Genomic DNA, 16,381 nt, shown 5'->3' with positions numbered 1-16,381 from the left:
TTGAAAAGTAACCGTATGTTATATTGTTATTTCGGCGCTTGACTTCCTGTCTGCTCTGTGCAAAATTCTGCTGAATTGCTGCTTCGTGCTCTGGCATCCGCCAGATATAGAAGTCCTGTGTATCTGTTCCGGGGACGGGACAGAGCAGATACGCAGCGCAGCGGGCCTGGTGGAAGTTAACACATAGACTAAAGTGAAACCATCAGCTCCGCTGGCGTGGCGGACGTAAAGCAGCGGACAAGTATCCGATGGAAATAGAGCTTCACATCCCGCTGTGCCTCTCATTATCCTCCTTCCAATTGATTATCTGCAGTGGTTTAGAAGGAGCACGTGAGTTGTTCACAGAAGAGCATGTTACCTCCGGTCGTGGGTTTTCATACTGTACATCAAGCAGCAAGGCCTCTTGTAGTATGGCAGCAATGTCTTCTTCGGGATTAGGTTGTGCGTAAACCTTAAAGGCCTGAGCCCAAACTATCAAGGGACTACAAGATGGGTGGCCTCCGACTCCCCAACTTTAAATTCTATTATTGGGCAGCACAAATGAGATTTCTCTTAATCTTATTTGAGCAAGAGTTGACAGCCTCTTGGACACAAATTGAAATGTATGACCTTGATGAAGAGGTGAGAAGCGATTTTATTTATAAATGGAATCCCAAAAGTATTATTAGTAAAACCAAAAACGCACTTACTATCCACCTGATCAGATCATGGTATGAAGTCCATAAAATTATTGGAGTGAAGGTTGATTTATCACCCAAAACACCCTTATGGAAAAACAAACTCATACCAATGTTCTCTGATAACAACATTTTTAAGCTCTGGCATGATAAAGGAATAATGTATTTTGAACAATGCTATAGTAATGGGACTCTTATGTCCTTTGAACAACTAAAAGCTGAATATGACTTGTCCAACAAGCACTTCTTTTGTTATTTACAACTCAGGACATTCGTGACGAAAAGCTGGGGGGAACAAATGACATTGCCTAACCTGACAAAGATGGAGGACATATTTCACAATAATAAAGGCCCAAAGCATTTTATTAGCCAGGTGTACTTAACAATAATGGAAGAGTATGCAAAACAAAATATACACCGATCAAGAAAGAGGTGGGAGTCCGACCTGGGCATTAAAATACACGAGGACCTGTGGTCTCGCTTGTGTCAGAACAGCTTATTCGCCACTATAAATGCCAGATTCAAACTGGTTACCTTCAATTTCCTTCATCAACTCTACCTCAGCCCCCAAAAATTACACCGGTACAACCCCTCAATCTCAAATGTATGTTTCAGATGTGGTATTGCTGAGGGTACCATGTTGCACTGCACATGGCAGTGCGCTAAAGTAACCACATTTTGGTATAATATATGTGACACACTAACTAAAATCATGGAAACACTGATTTAATTAGAATCAGGACTCTGTCTTTTAGGAAATACAACAAACTTGAATTTAACACAGAGTTCCAGGAAGTTTATTGACATAGCTTTTACTGTTTCCAAAAAATGCATCACATTGACCTGGAAATCTGACTCCCCCCTCTCCATATCGAAATGGATATCAGAAATGATGACATGCTTACCTCTAGAGAAGATCACATATGTCATAAGAAATAGATACAACACCTTTTTGGGTATCTGGCAACCTTTCATTGAATATATCGAAACTTCACCCTTAACAGCTGTAGACTCTCTGTAAACCTTGAACTGGTTCAATATAACGATTAATGATCAATAATAACGTCCAGGTACAATGTTCGAAGTGTCTTTGACACAACAGTCATAATGTCCCTTTTTTTTTTTTTTATTGTTTATTTATTTTTCCTCTTATTATTATATATTATATATACAGATTATATGTCTTTATTTACTTTCCCAAATAATTCTACTATCTTTTTATTTATTTGTCTTATTATTTATATTATTCTGTCCGTGGGAATGAGTTGTATTGTTCTGCATAACTGAAAACTTCAAAATAAAGTATTCAAAAAAAAAAGGCCTGAGCCAGTGGACCTCCACACAGCCTCGATAGCAGCTCGTCTCACAGGAAAGCATCAGCAGGGGTATCATCAAGGTCATGCTGCCGCAACCTGCAATATAGCTCTCTCCCCTTAGAATGAATGATGGTAATGTCTCACCTGGTTTCTGTGCACAGCTAAAAAAATTGGGATATCAAGACTGGAGCTGGGGTTCGATCACCGTAAAATAATCTAAATATAAGAACATTTTGTAGGCCTAGTCCCTTTCATCATCCTCAAGAACACGTACCTGGTGTTTAACTTCCCCAACTAGTGCTCCCAACACAATCCTCCCTTTCCTAGCCTCTGATAATTCCTGTGATACCAGAAATCCTTATATCTGTTCTTTCCAACCATTCACATCCCTCCTACACTTACTGGCATAGGTGTAAACAATAATGGGTAGTGAAGGTCTATGTGAAGACAGGGGCCTGTGTCATTTTTAGTGTCTCAAAAGCTGTCTGGCCCTGGAGGGATCACCGTATCTTTCTACTCTCTGACTTTTTGGTGACTTGAATGCCTGTCAAAAGCATGTTAAAGGGTGGTGCGATTTTAGCAAAGCTTGATATAAAATGCCTGTAATGGCCTGCTAGCCCTAAGAAAGCTGTGACTTGTCTTATGGTGGAAGGAATTGGCCAGTCTAGCACAGCTGGGATCTTCTCATGGTCAGGTCATACCCCATTCTGGTCTACCACATGGCCTAAAGAATTCACCTCAGGCTGAAGGAGCTTGCACTTGGCTAGTTGCAGTTCAGGCCCATGCTGCCAGAGCCTCTGGAACACCTCATCTAGATGCTGCATGTGATAGTAAAAGTCAGGTGAGTCAATTATGTTATCATCCAGATATACTAGCAATGACCCTGCCACTAGACCCCTTAAACACTGCATCAGCCATTGGAATGCTGAGGCTGCAGAAAACATGATGTAAGGGTAAAACATCTGGTGACGCAACCAGGAAATGCTCCAAAGGCTAGACCGTTCCATTTAACAAAGGTTGATGCAGTTAACAAGGTCTCTCCGAAGGACTAGCCTTCTAAGACCGCAAAGGCCAGGTCCTTCAAAGGATGCAGACCCTGAACTGAGACATAACACATGTCATTTTCTGCTCTTTCTTCATACTGCGCTTGAAAGCACCGCTGACAGGCAATGGAACTTGGAGTGGAAGAGGTAGATCTAGGTGATGATGGGACTGGGTTGCAGTCTTAGCATTAGTTTGTCAAAATGTATCTCACTGACACAATTTGGTGAGGCTCTTGGAATCATTTAAAACTTCCACATTTGTAAAACTACAGCAATATAGCTTGATGTGGGTCTGTGGCAGTTCTGATATCTTGTCAGTGTAGGGGAAACGCTACTTATAAATAAGTAATTTATTAATCACTTGAGATTAATAAAGTACTCATAAATAGGGGAACCACCCTCCGCTGTTTTATCTCTTGACTAATCCAGAGGAAATTAATCAAATTCAACTAGACAAGGTTAACTTGAGTCAGTATCAATTGTAGGATACACTACTTTGATATATATATGATAATTAATCACTGGCGATTAATTAGACGGGGCACCACCTCCCTTATTTGATTTCTGGAATAGGCCGGAGGAAAATATTCCAAACATCTAACTACACAAGTTGGCTTGGGCAGTTAGAGTCTCAATTTATCCAATTTGGTTTAATCAATTTCAAAACCTGTGTTCTCTATATCTCAATTTCTAAAGCAGTGACTTCTTTGCACGATCCCATCGGTTTCCCACGTTAAATTAAACTTGCAAAGACAATGACATACGGTTATATATGTTTATTATCTAAATAATGCAGAGTAAATTATATGAGGTAACAATTCAAAAGAGTGACAACAAGTAACAGAAAATGTGAAGGTTATGGGGGTAAAATATTGATTAGGTGAATTTGGACGATTGGTAATCTGCGAACAGGTAGTCAGTTTAAATTATTACAAGGGTAATTTCATACTAACGGGCCCTATCCGAAATTCTCGTTGAGCTTACAAGGTATAAGTCGAAGCTTTATAGACACCAACTCTGACCAAGGGGTCCACGGAGTGTCACTCTGATCCTTTCTCGGCTTGGCTGCTGGTGCAGTAGCTGTACAGCCCCTTGATGATGACGAGGCGGCTTCCCTGATGATGCAGCTCACAAGCCCAACGGAGTTCCTGTTCCCTCTGGTCAGCTGAAGATGCGATCCCGGTTCTTGAACAGTTCAGTTACTGTGCCGGATTTGGTTGTAGTGTAACGTTCCGAGGTGTTGAGGGCTTCTAAAATCACTCTTTCTTGCTGACAAAAACTCATGAACAGGTACTCTTTGGAGCTGAGCAACACACTCCATTTATTTACTTCTCTCGCCCGCGAACTCCGACACAATAACAAAGTCGCCTTTTGATGACGTCACATTTGTGCGCCCCACTCTTACATGCGTCCCCCCTTACAGTAGGAAATGACCTCATTTCACAACACACAATGAAACACAATACCCCGGGGGACCGAAAGAAAGGGAAAGAAATAAAAAGAATAACATTTGCATGTAAACCACATAAAGCCACAGGCCATGAAACAGTCATTCAATAAACACAAAAAAGAACACACAAAAAACATAAACGCAACCCCTCCTTAAAACACAGGGAGTTAATAACATGAGCATGTACAAAACAGTCACTCCATCACAAAGTCCCTAAAGCGAGCAGGGGGTCGTGATGACCTGCCAACCCGGGAAAACCTTGGCAGGGCCATCGCCTGCTCAGGTGAATCACCAGCACCTGAACCAGGACCTCTATCACAGTTCACATTTTCGCCAAAGGGGGAAACTCCTGCAGGGCTACTGGGCGAGGCAGCATCGCCCCGCAGCACAGCGGGTGGAGAAGGGGAGAGGAGGCTTCTGGATGGGCCCTCCAAGGGAAAAGTCACAGGCAAATTGTAGCACCGCAGCCTGTCATAGTGGACGGTCTGAAGAGGGGACTCCTCCCCAAATGGGCTACTGATCTGGTAAGTGACCCACACCTCATCGTCCCTGTTCATTCGCTGTAGCACCAGGTAATGTCCCTTCCAGTGGGGAGTCAGTTTACGGCGGCTCTCCGTGGGGTCATTCAACCACACAAGGTCCCCGACCTCGTACGGTTCGTGCCTCAACTTAGTATCATAGAAAGTCTTTTGTTTTCAGCTTGCCACAACATTGTTGTCCTTCGTTCGACTAAAAACAGTGTCCAAGCGCCTGAGGAGAGAACTAGCAAAGTCCTTTCGGGGACCCATCCATTGGCCTGCCTTGCCCCAGCGGCCCCAGCACCACGTCCACTGGCGTTCGGGCCTGCCTGCCGTGTGTGAGGAAGTATGGCGTGAACCCGGTGCTGGAGTGAACACTGGTATTATGTGCAAAAGCGACCTGCAACAGGAATGAGTCCCATTCCCCCTCACATGACAAGAGCCTTTTGGCCAATTGGTCAGTAAGTGTTCTATTAAACCTCTCTACCATGCCATCAGACTTTGGATTGTAAGGAGTGGTGTCAGTTTTCTTCACACCCAGCATACTGCACAAGTTTTTTTTACCACATCTGATTCAAACTGTCTCCCCATATCTGTGTCTCCATCACACCATGTTCCAAAATGTACTTCTGAAAGAGACATTCCGCCTTTTTGGTCCGCGATGGCATAAAGGTTAACAAACTTAAACAGCCCTCAACAACCAAAACATACCAGTTGCCTTAAGCGGTAACCGGCAACTCAAGTATGTCGGCTGCGACACGTTGGAAAGGCCTCTCCGCATATGAAGTTCTCATAGGGGCATGATGTCGGGGTACTGGGGACTTTCTCCTCTGACAGGCGTAACACCGATCACACCAAGCTTTAACGTCAGTGTACATCTTGGGCCAATAACACACACTTCTGGCACGAGCTAAGACCCGTTCATAGGCAAGGTGAGCTGTCAAAGGTGTGCCATGCAGGTGCCCGAGGACCTCAGGTACCAAGACAGCAGGGACCACAACTTGAGTCGTTCGCCCCCCATCAGACAGCCACACAACCCTGCACAACAGTCCATCAATAAAAGTCATCTGGGGAAACTCATGCCACAGTCTCTTTAATCCCCAACCAGCATCCTTTAACTTCCACCTAGGGGGTCTCTGACCCTCCTCCAGCCAGGCCAACACCTGTCTGATGTCGGCATCACTCTGATGGAGCTCCCTGACATTGGACCCATTGTGTGACAGTGTGTAGATTAGGGCTTGGTCCACACAAGCTTGGGGGTCGGAAGGCAAGTGGGGGCCGGGGCTGGGGCAAGGGTTGGGGCCAGGGCTTGGGCTGGGGAAGGGGCTGGGGCCGGAGCCGGCATCCGCTGTAGGGGCTGTGGTGGGGACGGAAGACTCTATAGCACACACAGTGTTCAGGTCATTGTCCATACCTGTCTGGGTACCTGTGTGCACGAGGGTGCTGGTAGTATCAGGGGCATCATTGTCCACTAACTCCGTACTGAGGTCGGGTCTGCGGGAAAGAGCATCCGCGTTGGTGTGTTGACTTCCACTTTTGTGCACCGTTACCCAGTCATAAGGGTCCAGTTCCAGGGCCCAACGACTGTGACCACCCGTTCTGTCACTGTCAATGGGAAGCCATCGAATGCCCAGCAGCGGCCGGTGATCCGTAACAATGGTGAATGGGCGAAGACCCAAATAGTGTCTAAAATGACAAACAGCGTGCGTACGTAGACCATCGTAGTTTGGCTGCTGTGAGGGAGTGACTAGTATAAGCCACCACTTGCTCCAGCTCCGATGCTGCTTCCCCAACAAACTACAGCAAAGAACAGTACACTGGCCACCACAGACTGATAAAAGATCTCCAACATCTTGCTGCACACGTTGAAGGATCTCAGTTTCCTCAGGAAGTAAAGTCTGCTCATCCCCTTCTTGTAAACAGCTTCAGTGTTAGATGTCCAGTCTGTGGTTGATGGTAACACCAAGGTACTTACAATCCTCCACCCGCCTCCACATTCTTTCCCAGAATGCGCAGTGGTTGGAAAGCTGTCTTCCTTTTCTTCCTGAAATCTATCACCATCTCTCTGGTCTTGCTGACGTTCAGCCGTAGGTGATTCTGTCCAGTCCACTCCACAAAGTTGTCCGCCAGTGCCCTGTAATCCTCCTCCTGTCCCTCACTTATACACCCAACAACAGCCGAGTCGTCAGAAAAATGCAGGTGACACGACCCGGTGTTGTACTGAAAGTCAGTGGTGTATAAGGTGAACAGGAAATGAGACAGTACAGTCCCCTGTGGAGCTCCGGTATCACTGACCACTGCATCAGACAGAACACTGCCCATACGGACAAACTGTGGCCTGCCTGTCAGGTAGTCAGTAATCCAGGAGATCATTGTGTCGTCTACACCCATCACCTGCAGCTTCTCCCCCAGTAGCAGTGGCTGAATGATGTTAAAAGCACTAGAGAAATCAAAGAATGTGATTCTCACAGTGCCTCCTCCACCATCCAGGTGCGAATTGGCTTGTTGCAGCAGGTAGATGACAGCGTCATCAACTCCCAAGTGGGGCTGGTAGGCAAATTGCAGAGGGTCTAGCAGGGCTCTCACCTGCGGCCTCAGGTTGGCCAAGACCAGTCTCTTCTGTTGGGAGCTCACCTTACACCCAATGATCTGTTTCATACCAGTCCACACATCCCTCACATTGTTCTGCTGAAGTTTGGCCTCCAGCTTCCTCCTGTAGGTGTCTTTACAGGCCCTCAGCATATCCCTGAGTTATTGCTGCACTCTCCTCAGTTCTTCCCTGTCTCCAGACCTGAACGCCTTCTTCTTCTTGTTAAGAAGGGCTTTCAGATCATTGGTGATCCACGGCTTATTATTAGGGAAGCAGCGTACAGTCCGGGTTGGCATGGTGGTGTGTTCACAGAACCTGATATATTCTGTGATGCAGTCGGTCATGCTGTCGAGATCCTCTCCATGTGGCTCAACGAGTGCATCCCAGTCTGTCGAATTAAAGCAGTCCTATAGTGCGTCAGCAGCCTCCTGAGTCCACCTCCTCATGCTCCTAGTGTGGACAGGCTGCCACTGAACAAGAGGGACATACTTAGGGGTCAGCAGGACCAGGTTGGGGTCAGATCTTTCAAGGGGGGGAGGGCTGTGGGACTGTATGCATCCTTAGCATTTGCATATAAAAGATCCAGTGTATTACAGTCTTTGGTTGGGCAGTCAACATACTGGTGAAATGTTGGGAGGGTTTTGTCCAGTGAGACATGATTAAAATCCCCAGTGATGACAATAAATGCGCTAGGATGCTGCATCTGTATCTGGGCAACAGCAGAGTGGATGACATCACAGGCCACCACTGCATCAGCTGAAGGAGGAACGTACACACCGATAATGATGGCTGACGTGAATTCCCGGGGTAAATAATAAGGCCGTATCCCCACAGTCAGCAGTTCAATGTCCGGGCTACAGAGACGTTCCTTCACATGAACATGTCCGGGATTATACCACCTCTCACTGACATACAGTGCAATCCCTCCTCCTTTCTTCTTTCTGCTGCTTGACACGTCCCTGTCCACCCGAACAGTGCTGAAGCCGGGTACCGCCACGCTGTGGTCCGGGATGTGTGAGTGGAGCCATGTCTCCATTAAACACAACACACTGCACTCACGATATTCCCTCTGAGACTTTATCAGCGCGGCGAGCTCGTCAGTCTTGTTCCCCAGAGACCTCACGTTCCCCATGATAATCGCTGGCACAGCCGGTCTGTGTCTCCTCTTCTTCACCCTCTGTTTCGCTCCGGCTCTGCACCCCCGGCGTCTCCTCCGCAGCTCCTTCGGGACCTCAGGCCTGGCTCCAGGCAGCAGTGCAGGTTCACACAGCAGTGCAGGTTTACACAGTACAATCAGCTGGTCGCGTGTGTAAACAATGTGCTCAATGATGCGCTCTTGACCCTCCATTGCTAGGGTTAGCAAAAACATCATAAAAGTGCTTTAAAAAAAAAAAAAAAAAGAAAAAGGTAAAGTGTTCGTCTTCTCAGTCTCTGGAGAAGAGTTGCCAAAGTTCAACAAAAATCAGAACAGAAATACAACAAAAACTATGAAAAAACTTGAAAACCCACGGGCGCTGCTGTTACAGGCTGCCACCTAGTATGGCGCCATAGCAAGAGAGGCCACAACAGCAGGATGCGGGCTGGAGTAGGGCAATCCAGGTGTGCTATAGTCAATGCCTACTCCACATCTGTCGCTCCCTGTTCGTGGCACTTAGCCTGGAGGGCAGGGTCAAGCCCAACAAGAAAATGTCCAAAGGCCTCCTTTAATCTCTCCTTTACTCGCGTATAGTCGCACTGAACGTCTGGTGATAGACTGTCCCACAACATGAAAGCTGCGCCGTCCAGCCTCGTAGGGATCAGATTCACCAAAGCGGCGGTGTAACTCCCGCTTCTGGCCCCCCTTGTCTGGGCGCGGACCGTGGCTTCAAATTGCTTCACCCACGTAGCAAACGTTTTTTCTCCGTCGCCACCACTCACGCCACCAGACCATATAGCAGTACTTCCGAAATAATCCTCGTCCATGTCACAGTCCATAATGTCACGCTTCAGTCCTCCGAGCATGCTGGTCAAAAGCAACCACATGAGTAAAGCTAGCCGGTCAGCAGGACCAACTAGAAAGTTCAGTAATTGTCAAAAGAGAAAACTGCTACAAAAGTCAAGAAAACACTCCAATTACCGCTGCCACCAATGTAACGTTCCAAGGTGTTGAGGGCTTCTAAAAATGAAGCTCAGCCAGCTGATTAGATGCTTGTCAAATCCGGGGAGCTCCTTGAGCGGAACCTTCAGCGCCAAGCCTAACTGTATATCATTTGTCGCAATAAATGATTTAAGCAAATGACGAGAGTGTTCCTGAATGAAATGAAGCTCAGCGCAAATTAATGCAGGACACGGAAGTCATAAGCCCCAGCTGTAGTCAGCTGACAGCCAGCTGATCAGATCAACCTCAGTCTCCGACCAACCACAGTCACTCTTCCAAATTAGGCGCTCCATTTAAACCCAAGCCGTCATTCACTGATCTCTCCTTCAACACTGCTGCACGCACATCACCGCTGCCGGCAAGCTTGAGTATGCAATTTGATCGAATATATTTTCCACTTCCACTTACCGCTCATGATGTCCCATCTCGAGCCGGATGATTCGTCTGATTTGGACGGACACGTCCTCAAACTCTACATACGTCACCTCGACGTTCCTGATGCGGCCGCCGTTCCTCCCATCACTCCCTCTCCCTCTTCAAGAAATGCGGAGCCAAGAAGAACTGTTACTGTTCCAGCGCTAATGCTAGCCTCAATGACTTCACCCGACGCTAAGAATAACACCCGGATTCAACCCCTGGAGATTCTGTCTACCTGCGCGCCCCAAACACATCAGCCAGCTGATCAGATCAGCCTCAGTCTCCGACCAACCACAGTCACTCTTCCAAATTAGGCGGTCCATTTAAACCCAAACCGTCATTCACTGATCTCTCCTTCAACACTGCTGCACGCACATCGCCGCTGCCGGCAAGCTTGCCACCACCACCCCAGCCTCCACCTGCGTATTCTGAGTCTAAAACGGCTCAATTTATCTTGTTGCTACGACTCTACCCCTGCGGGGGGTTTGCATTGCGCTCCCCAGATTGACCTAGCATGCTGCTTGTCAAATCCGGGGAGCTCCTTGAGCGGAGCCTTCAGCGCCAAGCCTAATTGTGTATCATTTGTCGCAATAAATGATTTAAGCAAATGACGAGAGTGTTCCTGAATGAATCACTCTTTCTTGCTGACAAAAACTCATGAACAGGTTCTCTTTGGAGCTGAGCAACACACTCCGTTTATTTACTTCTCTCGCCCGCGAACTCCAACACAATAACAAAGTCGCCTTTTGATGACGTCACACTTGTGCGCCCCACTCTTACAGTATGATCAGCGTCTTAATCAGAGTTTCTTTGGAGCGGTGACGATTCAGCTTTGACTATGAACTGATTTAACTTCTTGTCTAAAATAACTGGGGGATGAAACGTTGATCAGGCGAATCTTCCTTTGTTACTAAATACAAGAAAAAATGTTGCTTCTTCTGAGTCGGCAGCGATACTTAACAAAAAAAATAAACTAAATAATGTTCGTTCCTGTGCGTGTACTCAGAGAGAATACTTCAGGAACACCAGTTACCACTTTGAATGGTTCAAATCTGCGGCAACTTACAAGTTTCGGAGTGAGTCGCGAAAACGGGGCAAAGTACGAAATCAAAAGTTAAAACGAAAGATGCGCAAAGAAGCAGAAAATTAAGAGAGTAAAAACCCAAGAGGGTAAAAATCAAGAGCGAAAAAAAAGAGAGCGAAAAAGCGCAGTCTGCTTGTTTTAATATTTTCTTTGAAGGCTGACCCCAGGGGCGGGCTTTACCGCCTCACTTCCTCCGGCGATATCACATCTTATCTGGCGGACTTTACCAGATTAAACTATTACTATTGCTTTGAAAGTTTTTAAGATTGCAATTAACTGTTTGCTGAAATCCACCATGGTCTTACATAAACATTTGTTTACATGAATATAACAAAACATAACTGAAATCACTCAATAAGAAAAAGGGGATTACTGGTTAAAATAATTCAAATACCCTTAGATACATGCATCAACAGTACTAATAGCTTACACATATTTCGCATAATGCTAACTCCATACTTAGCATAAGGACATATCAGAGGTATAAACAAGTATAGACGAACATGATTATAGACATTAATTTTAGAAAGTCCTCTGAGAATTATACCAGAACTTACCAAAAGGTGGCACTGTGGCTCCACCAAACACACATACACATTAATTCAGGATTAACAGCTTGGCTCAAATTGGTGCTAGAAGGATGGGAACGTCAAACTTGAGAACTTTTTACAGTGGTCACAAATATGTTGTGTCTGAAAAGATGAAATTACAGTTTGATACTCATCCAGGATTGTGGAGCAGATAACAGCAAAATCATGCAAATTATGACACAAGCATGAAATTTGGTTTGGTTGTTCTCTAGGGCCCATTGATGAAATCTGTTTTTTTTTTCATAGAAATGTGGGTAGCTGACTAATTTGAATGACATTAGTGTACATTGTTCTTTAAGATGCATTGTATTGTATTAGTATATAGACATATAGATGACATTATTAATGGAGAACAAGAAAAAAGATTAATATATAAAAACAATAATACATTTTATTTGTTTGATGGCGCCTTTCAAGTCACCCAAGGTCACCTTACATAGGATAAAAGTATAAACTCACAGAGTAATATCACCACATGATATCACAGAATATTACAAACAAACATTGATATAAAAAAAAAAAGGAAAAGAAAAGTGTAGTGCACAGTGACCAGTCAGAGTGAGTATGCCAGTTTGAACAGGTGGGTTTTGAGTTTGGATTTGAATGTTGTGATGGAGTCTGACTGTCTTATATGTTGGGGGAGAGAGTTCCATAGTCTGGGTGCAGAGCAGCTGAAGGCTCGGGCACCCATGGTACTGAGGCGTGGTGTGGGGATGGTTAGCAATCGAGCAGAGGTTGAGCGAAGGGTGGAGAGCTTTGTATGTGAGGAGGAGGTTTTTGTAGTGGATGCGGTATTGTAAATATAACTTTATTGGAAACATAACGAAACACCAAGATAACTGTGTAACACAAAACACAAAAGTTCCTCGTGCTGCTACTGGTCACATATGCAGCTGCAGAGTGCTGTGCAAGGGAGCCCTGATCTGAAGCACTTGCATCTCCGGATGCAACCTTTTTTACAGGAACACTTTGTCAGTTGCTGACAGCTGGCTGCAATGGGGGGTAATGTTGACCAACAAATCTGCCATGTATCTCATCTCTGGGTCCACCCGAGTCAGCAGGACTGCTGGTGTCTGGTTTAGAGATGGTAGCCTGGCCCCAGATGATCCCAGCCTGATAAGCAGCATGCTTGGCATGTTCTCTGAGTGCTGCCTGTGTTGGTGGAATTGAGTTGTATGGCCTCTGCTTGCGGGCAAAGAGATCCAGTCTTGCTTCATCCACACCAGTGGCTGCACTTGATCTATCATACATTAGGACAACAAATCTCTCCAGATGTTGCAGATCTAGATCACTAACTGATGTTGGATGCTGGCTGAGATTGGTGAAGATTCAGAAACCTCATCACAGATGTTCCAAGTCTGCCATGCTGTCTTCTTCCCTTTACCACGGAAGGCAGACACAACATCACATCCAGTGAACGCATGAAAGTATGGTATTCCACTAGCTTTCTCAGGCCCGACTGCAGAAAGTACCTCATGAACTGGAATCCATTGAATATTGACTCCTTGGTCAAAGGCAATCCACATGTTCTCAAGACCAAGTTCCTGTAAGGATGGCAGTACAGACACTGCTATGATGAGGATGTCTGTGTCATTAGCCTTGATGATGAGATTCAGACAAGAATCAATCATTGAGTGTTCTTGCACATTCATTAATTCTCATATTCACTTTCATTGTCAATGCTTCTCTTAGCTCACCTCTTTGAGTCTCACATAGAAAACAGTCTATTTTTTTTTCTCTTGGGCCTTTCTTGGGATATTGCTTCTACCGCCTTCATTCGTGGTAGCTGCTGGGGTTGATCTTTTTTCAGCTCATTGTAAATTTGTGTTGTTAAACAGGAGGCTTCACGTCTCATGATAGTGTGCCTTGTTTCGTCTCAAGGTTTCCTCTATCCCTCCACCTTCATCAAGTCTTGCAGGGTCTATATTGATTGGTAGTTGATGAAGTAATTGAAACCGAGGAATATTCCTTGCCATGGTGACATGCCCATCATCTCCTTTTTTGATAGGATTGGTCTGGGGAGACTTTAGATCTTCCTTTTTATCTAGTTGACATATGCAACTCTTGGTCCAGTCAGTGGTCCTTGATTTACTTGTAGAGCTAACAGCCATGGCTGGTCTGACATTTAGTTTCAAAGGCTGATGCTTTTATGACCCTGGAACTGAAAAAATATAGCCTATTAAAATATAACCTGATCAATTTTAGCGGCCAATGCTGGTGCGAATGTTAGAAAGAAGAGATTTGGCAGCCATCTTGAAAAAATGTCTGCCATCTTGAATTTTCAAATGTCCAATCGGACAGATTAGATCAGAAGCCTTTGGAGAACAAATAAACCAAATTTCATGCTTGTATCATAATTTGCACAATTCCACTCAAATTCTGCTTTTATCCGCTCCACTAGGAGTCGGTTGAAGTCAGATCTTGCTGACTTCTGCTGTGGAATGAGAAGACAACAGTTCAAACAACAACATCGTAAATTATCCTTTGGCTTCAGAGAAGACAGAGAACACCAGTTGCTGGTCTCCTGGTGTTGTTATCTCTGGAAGAGGAAGCTGTTGGACCAAGTGAGATCACAGGATCCAGAGACCATTTGTTTCTAATTTACAATCGAAAAAAGGCATTTAATTATCAACACTCTGTTACAGGAAAAACAGTTACTATGCAATCCAGATGTGGAGTGATGTAATCCTGAGTCTCGAATGCCCATGACCTGTAAAAAAGACTTTCAAGTGTTAAAGAAGAGGGGGAAGGAGTGTCTTGTAGAAAGGGTGAAAGGTGAGAAAAGGCTTTCTTTCGTGATAACAGATGACCGGCTCTTCCTGCGCCTTAGTTTTATGGTCAGCAAACCAAATGTTTTTCCAACTCCTTGCTGGAGTGAGCAAAGAGAGAGAGGGGGGTCTTAGACAAATTCGGAGTGTTACAAAGTCACTAGGTGAAAGGTAAGATCCCGGCACAGGAACAGAGATCCCTTTGATGAAGAGGAGACGGGGCAGGTTCCTACGCAATCAATTCTAATCAATTTCAAACAATTTATTCAATCTCATTACTGAAATAGTGACTTCTACAGACAATTGGTTCTCCACATTAAAACAAACCTCCACTGACAACAACAAACATATACATTTATTTGGCTAAATAAATGAGATTTGAGTCTGCAATGACTAATGTAATGAGTTTATGAATTAAATGTGGCAGATGGTGAAATTGTGGGTAGGGTGAAGGCAGTTAAATATCACGAGAATAATTTAATGCCTACAGAGCCCTAACCAAATTTCTCCTAAGATCAAAGATATTAATTCAGAGCCAAAGAACACCAACTCATATTTCCTAAGTGTGAATCCAGCAGAATGAAGGTTGGGGAAAGCCTACCTAAGTGTTGGTTTGTGAGGCTCAGCAGACTGCGTGTGGACATCCTCCAGCAGCCTTGGCTGTCACTGCACTGCAAGTTGGCAGCTTCAATCCAATACCCAGTGGATGACACCCTGGCAAAAGAAGAGCCAGTTCGACCTAGCAAAAGAGACTTTCTTTTGTTGGAAACCGCTCAGACGGTTTCCTAAACAGACGGTCGCCTAAACGTCTATGTTAATGATGATGATCTTGATGAAGAGGATGACGATGATGATGATGATCTCGATCCGTGGCTTTGAGTGGTGGTTCTCAGGCTCTGACTGATAAGCTAATTTCATTTCTTAGTTAAAATAACTGAAGGATGCTTCGTTGGCTTCCTCCTAGTGGAATGAGTGGAACGCATACTACTTCATCAAAAACACATTCATGAAGTTTGGTTCAAATATGAATTTATTATAGGTCTTCTGAAAATGTTGCCAATTGTTTTGATAGTCATCCAAAAGCTTCTGGTCGTCATGCGACTGAATTTTTGACCGCCCCTTAGCTTCCAGGAATCAACAGCACAGTCTACATGTTCTTAATGGGGTTCAAGTCAGGACTGTGAAAAGCCATTCCAAAGCTCCATTGTAGCCTCATTTAGCCATTCCCTCACCACTTTTGATATGTGTTTGGGATAACTGTCCTTCATCATTATTCCATTTAGTTTTTTTCAAGCACCAGATCCACTGGCAAAACAGCCCACAGCATAATAGATAGATAGCCTGTGGTCCTCAAACCATTCCTGAACCATTTTTGCTTTGTGGCACGGTGCATTATCCTGCTGAAAGAGGCCAGAGTCATCAAGGAATACCATTTCCATGAAAGGGTGCACATGGTCTGCAACAATGGTTAAGTAGATGGTACCTAGTGACATGTTTTCCAAGGTAAGCGACGCACTGGCACCCGGCCATCCACATGATGTAAAAGAAAATGTGATTCACCAGACCAGGCCACCTTCTTCCATTGCCATGTGGTCCAGTTCTGATGCTCACATGCCCATTGTTGGCGCTTTCAGTGGTGGACAGGCGTCAACATGGGCACCCTGACTGGTCTGTGGCTATGTTACCCCATTGTCTTCCTCAAAGGTGTCGGTGTGCAGTCTGGTGATCATAGTGCGCATGCGCCGCAGTGTATGCAGCCTGTTCCAGTCGCTCCTGCTTACTTTAACTTTG

This window comes from Sparus aurata, chromosome 16, assembly GCF_900880675.1.
Source record: "Sparus aurata chromosome 16, fSpaAur1.1, whole genome shotgun sequence".
Taxonomy (NCBI): domain Eukaryota; kingdom Metazoa; phylum Chordata; class Actinopteri; order Spariformes; family Sparidae; genus Sparus; species Sparus aurata.
The sequence above is the reverse complement of the archived record's forward strand: the minus strand, read 5'-3'. Positions refer to the sequence as shown.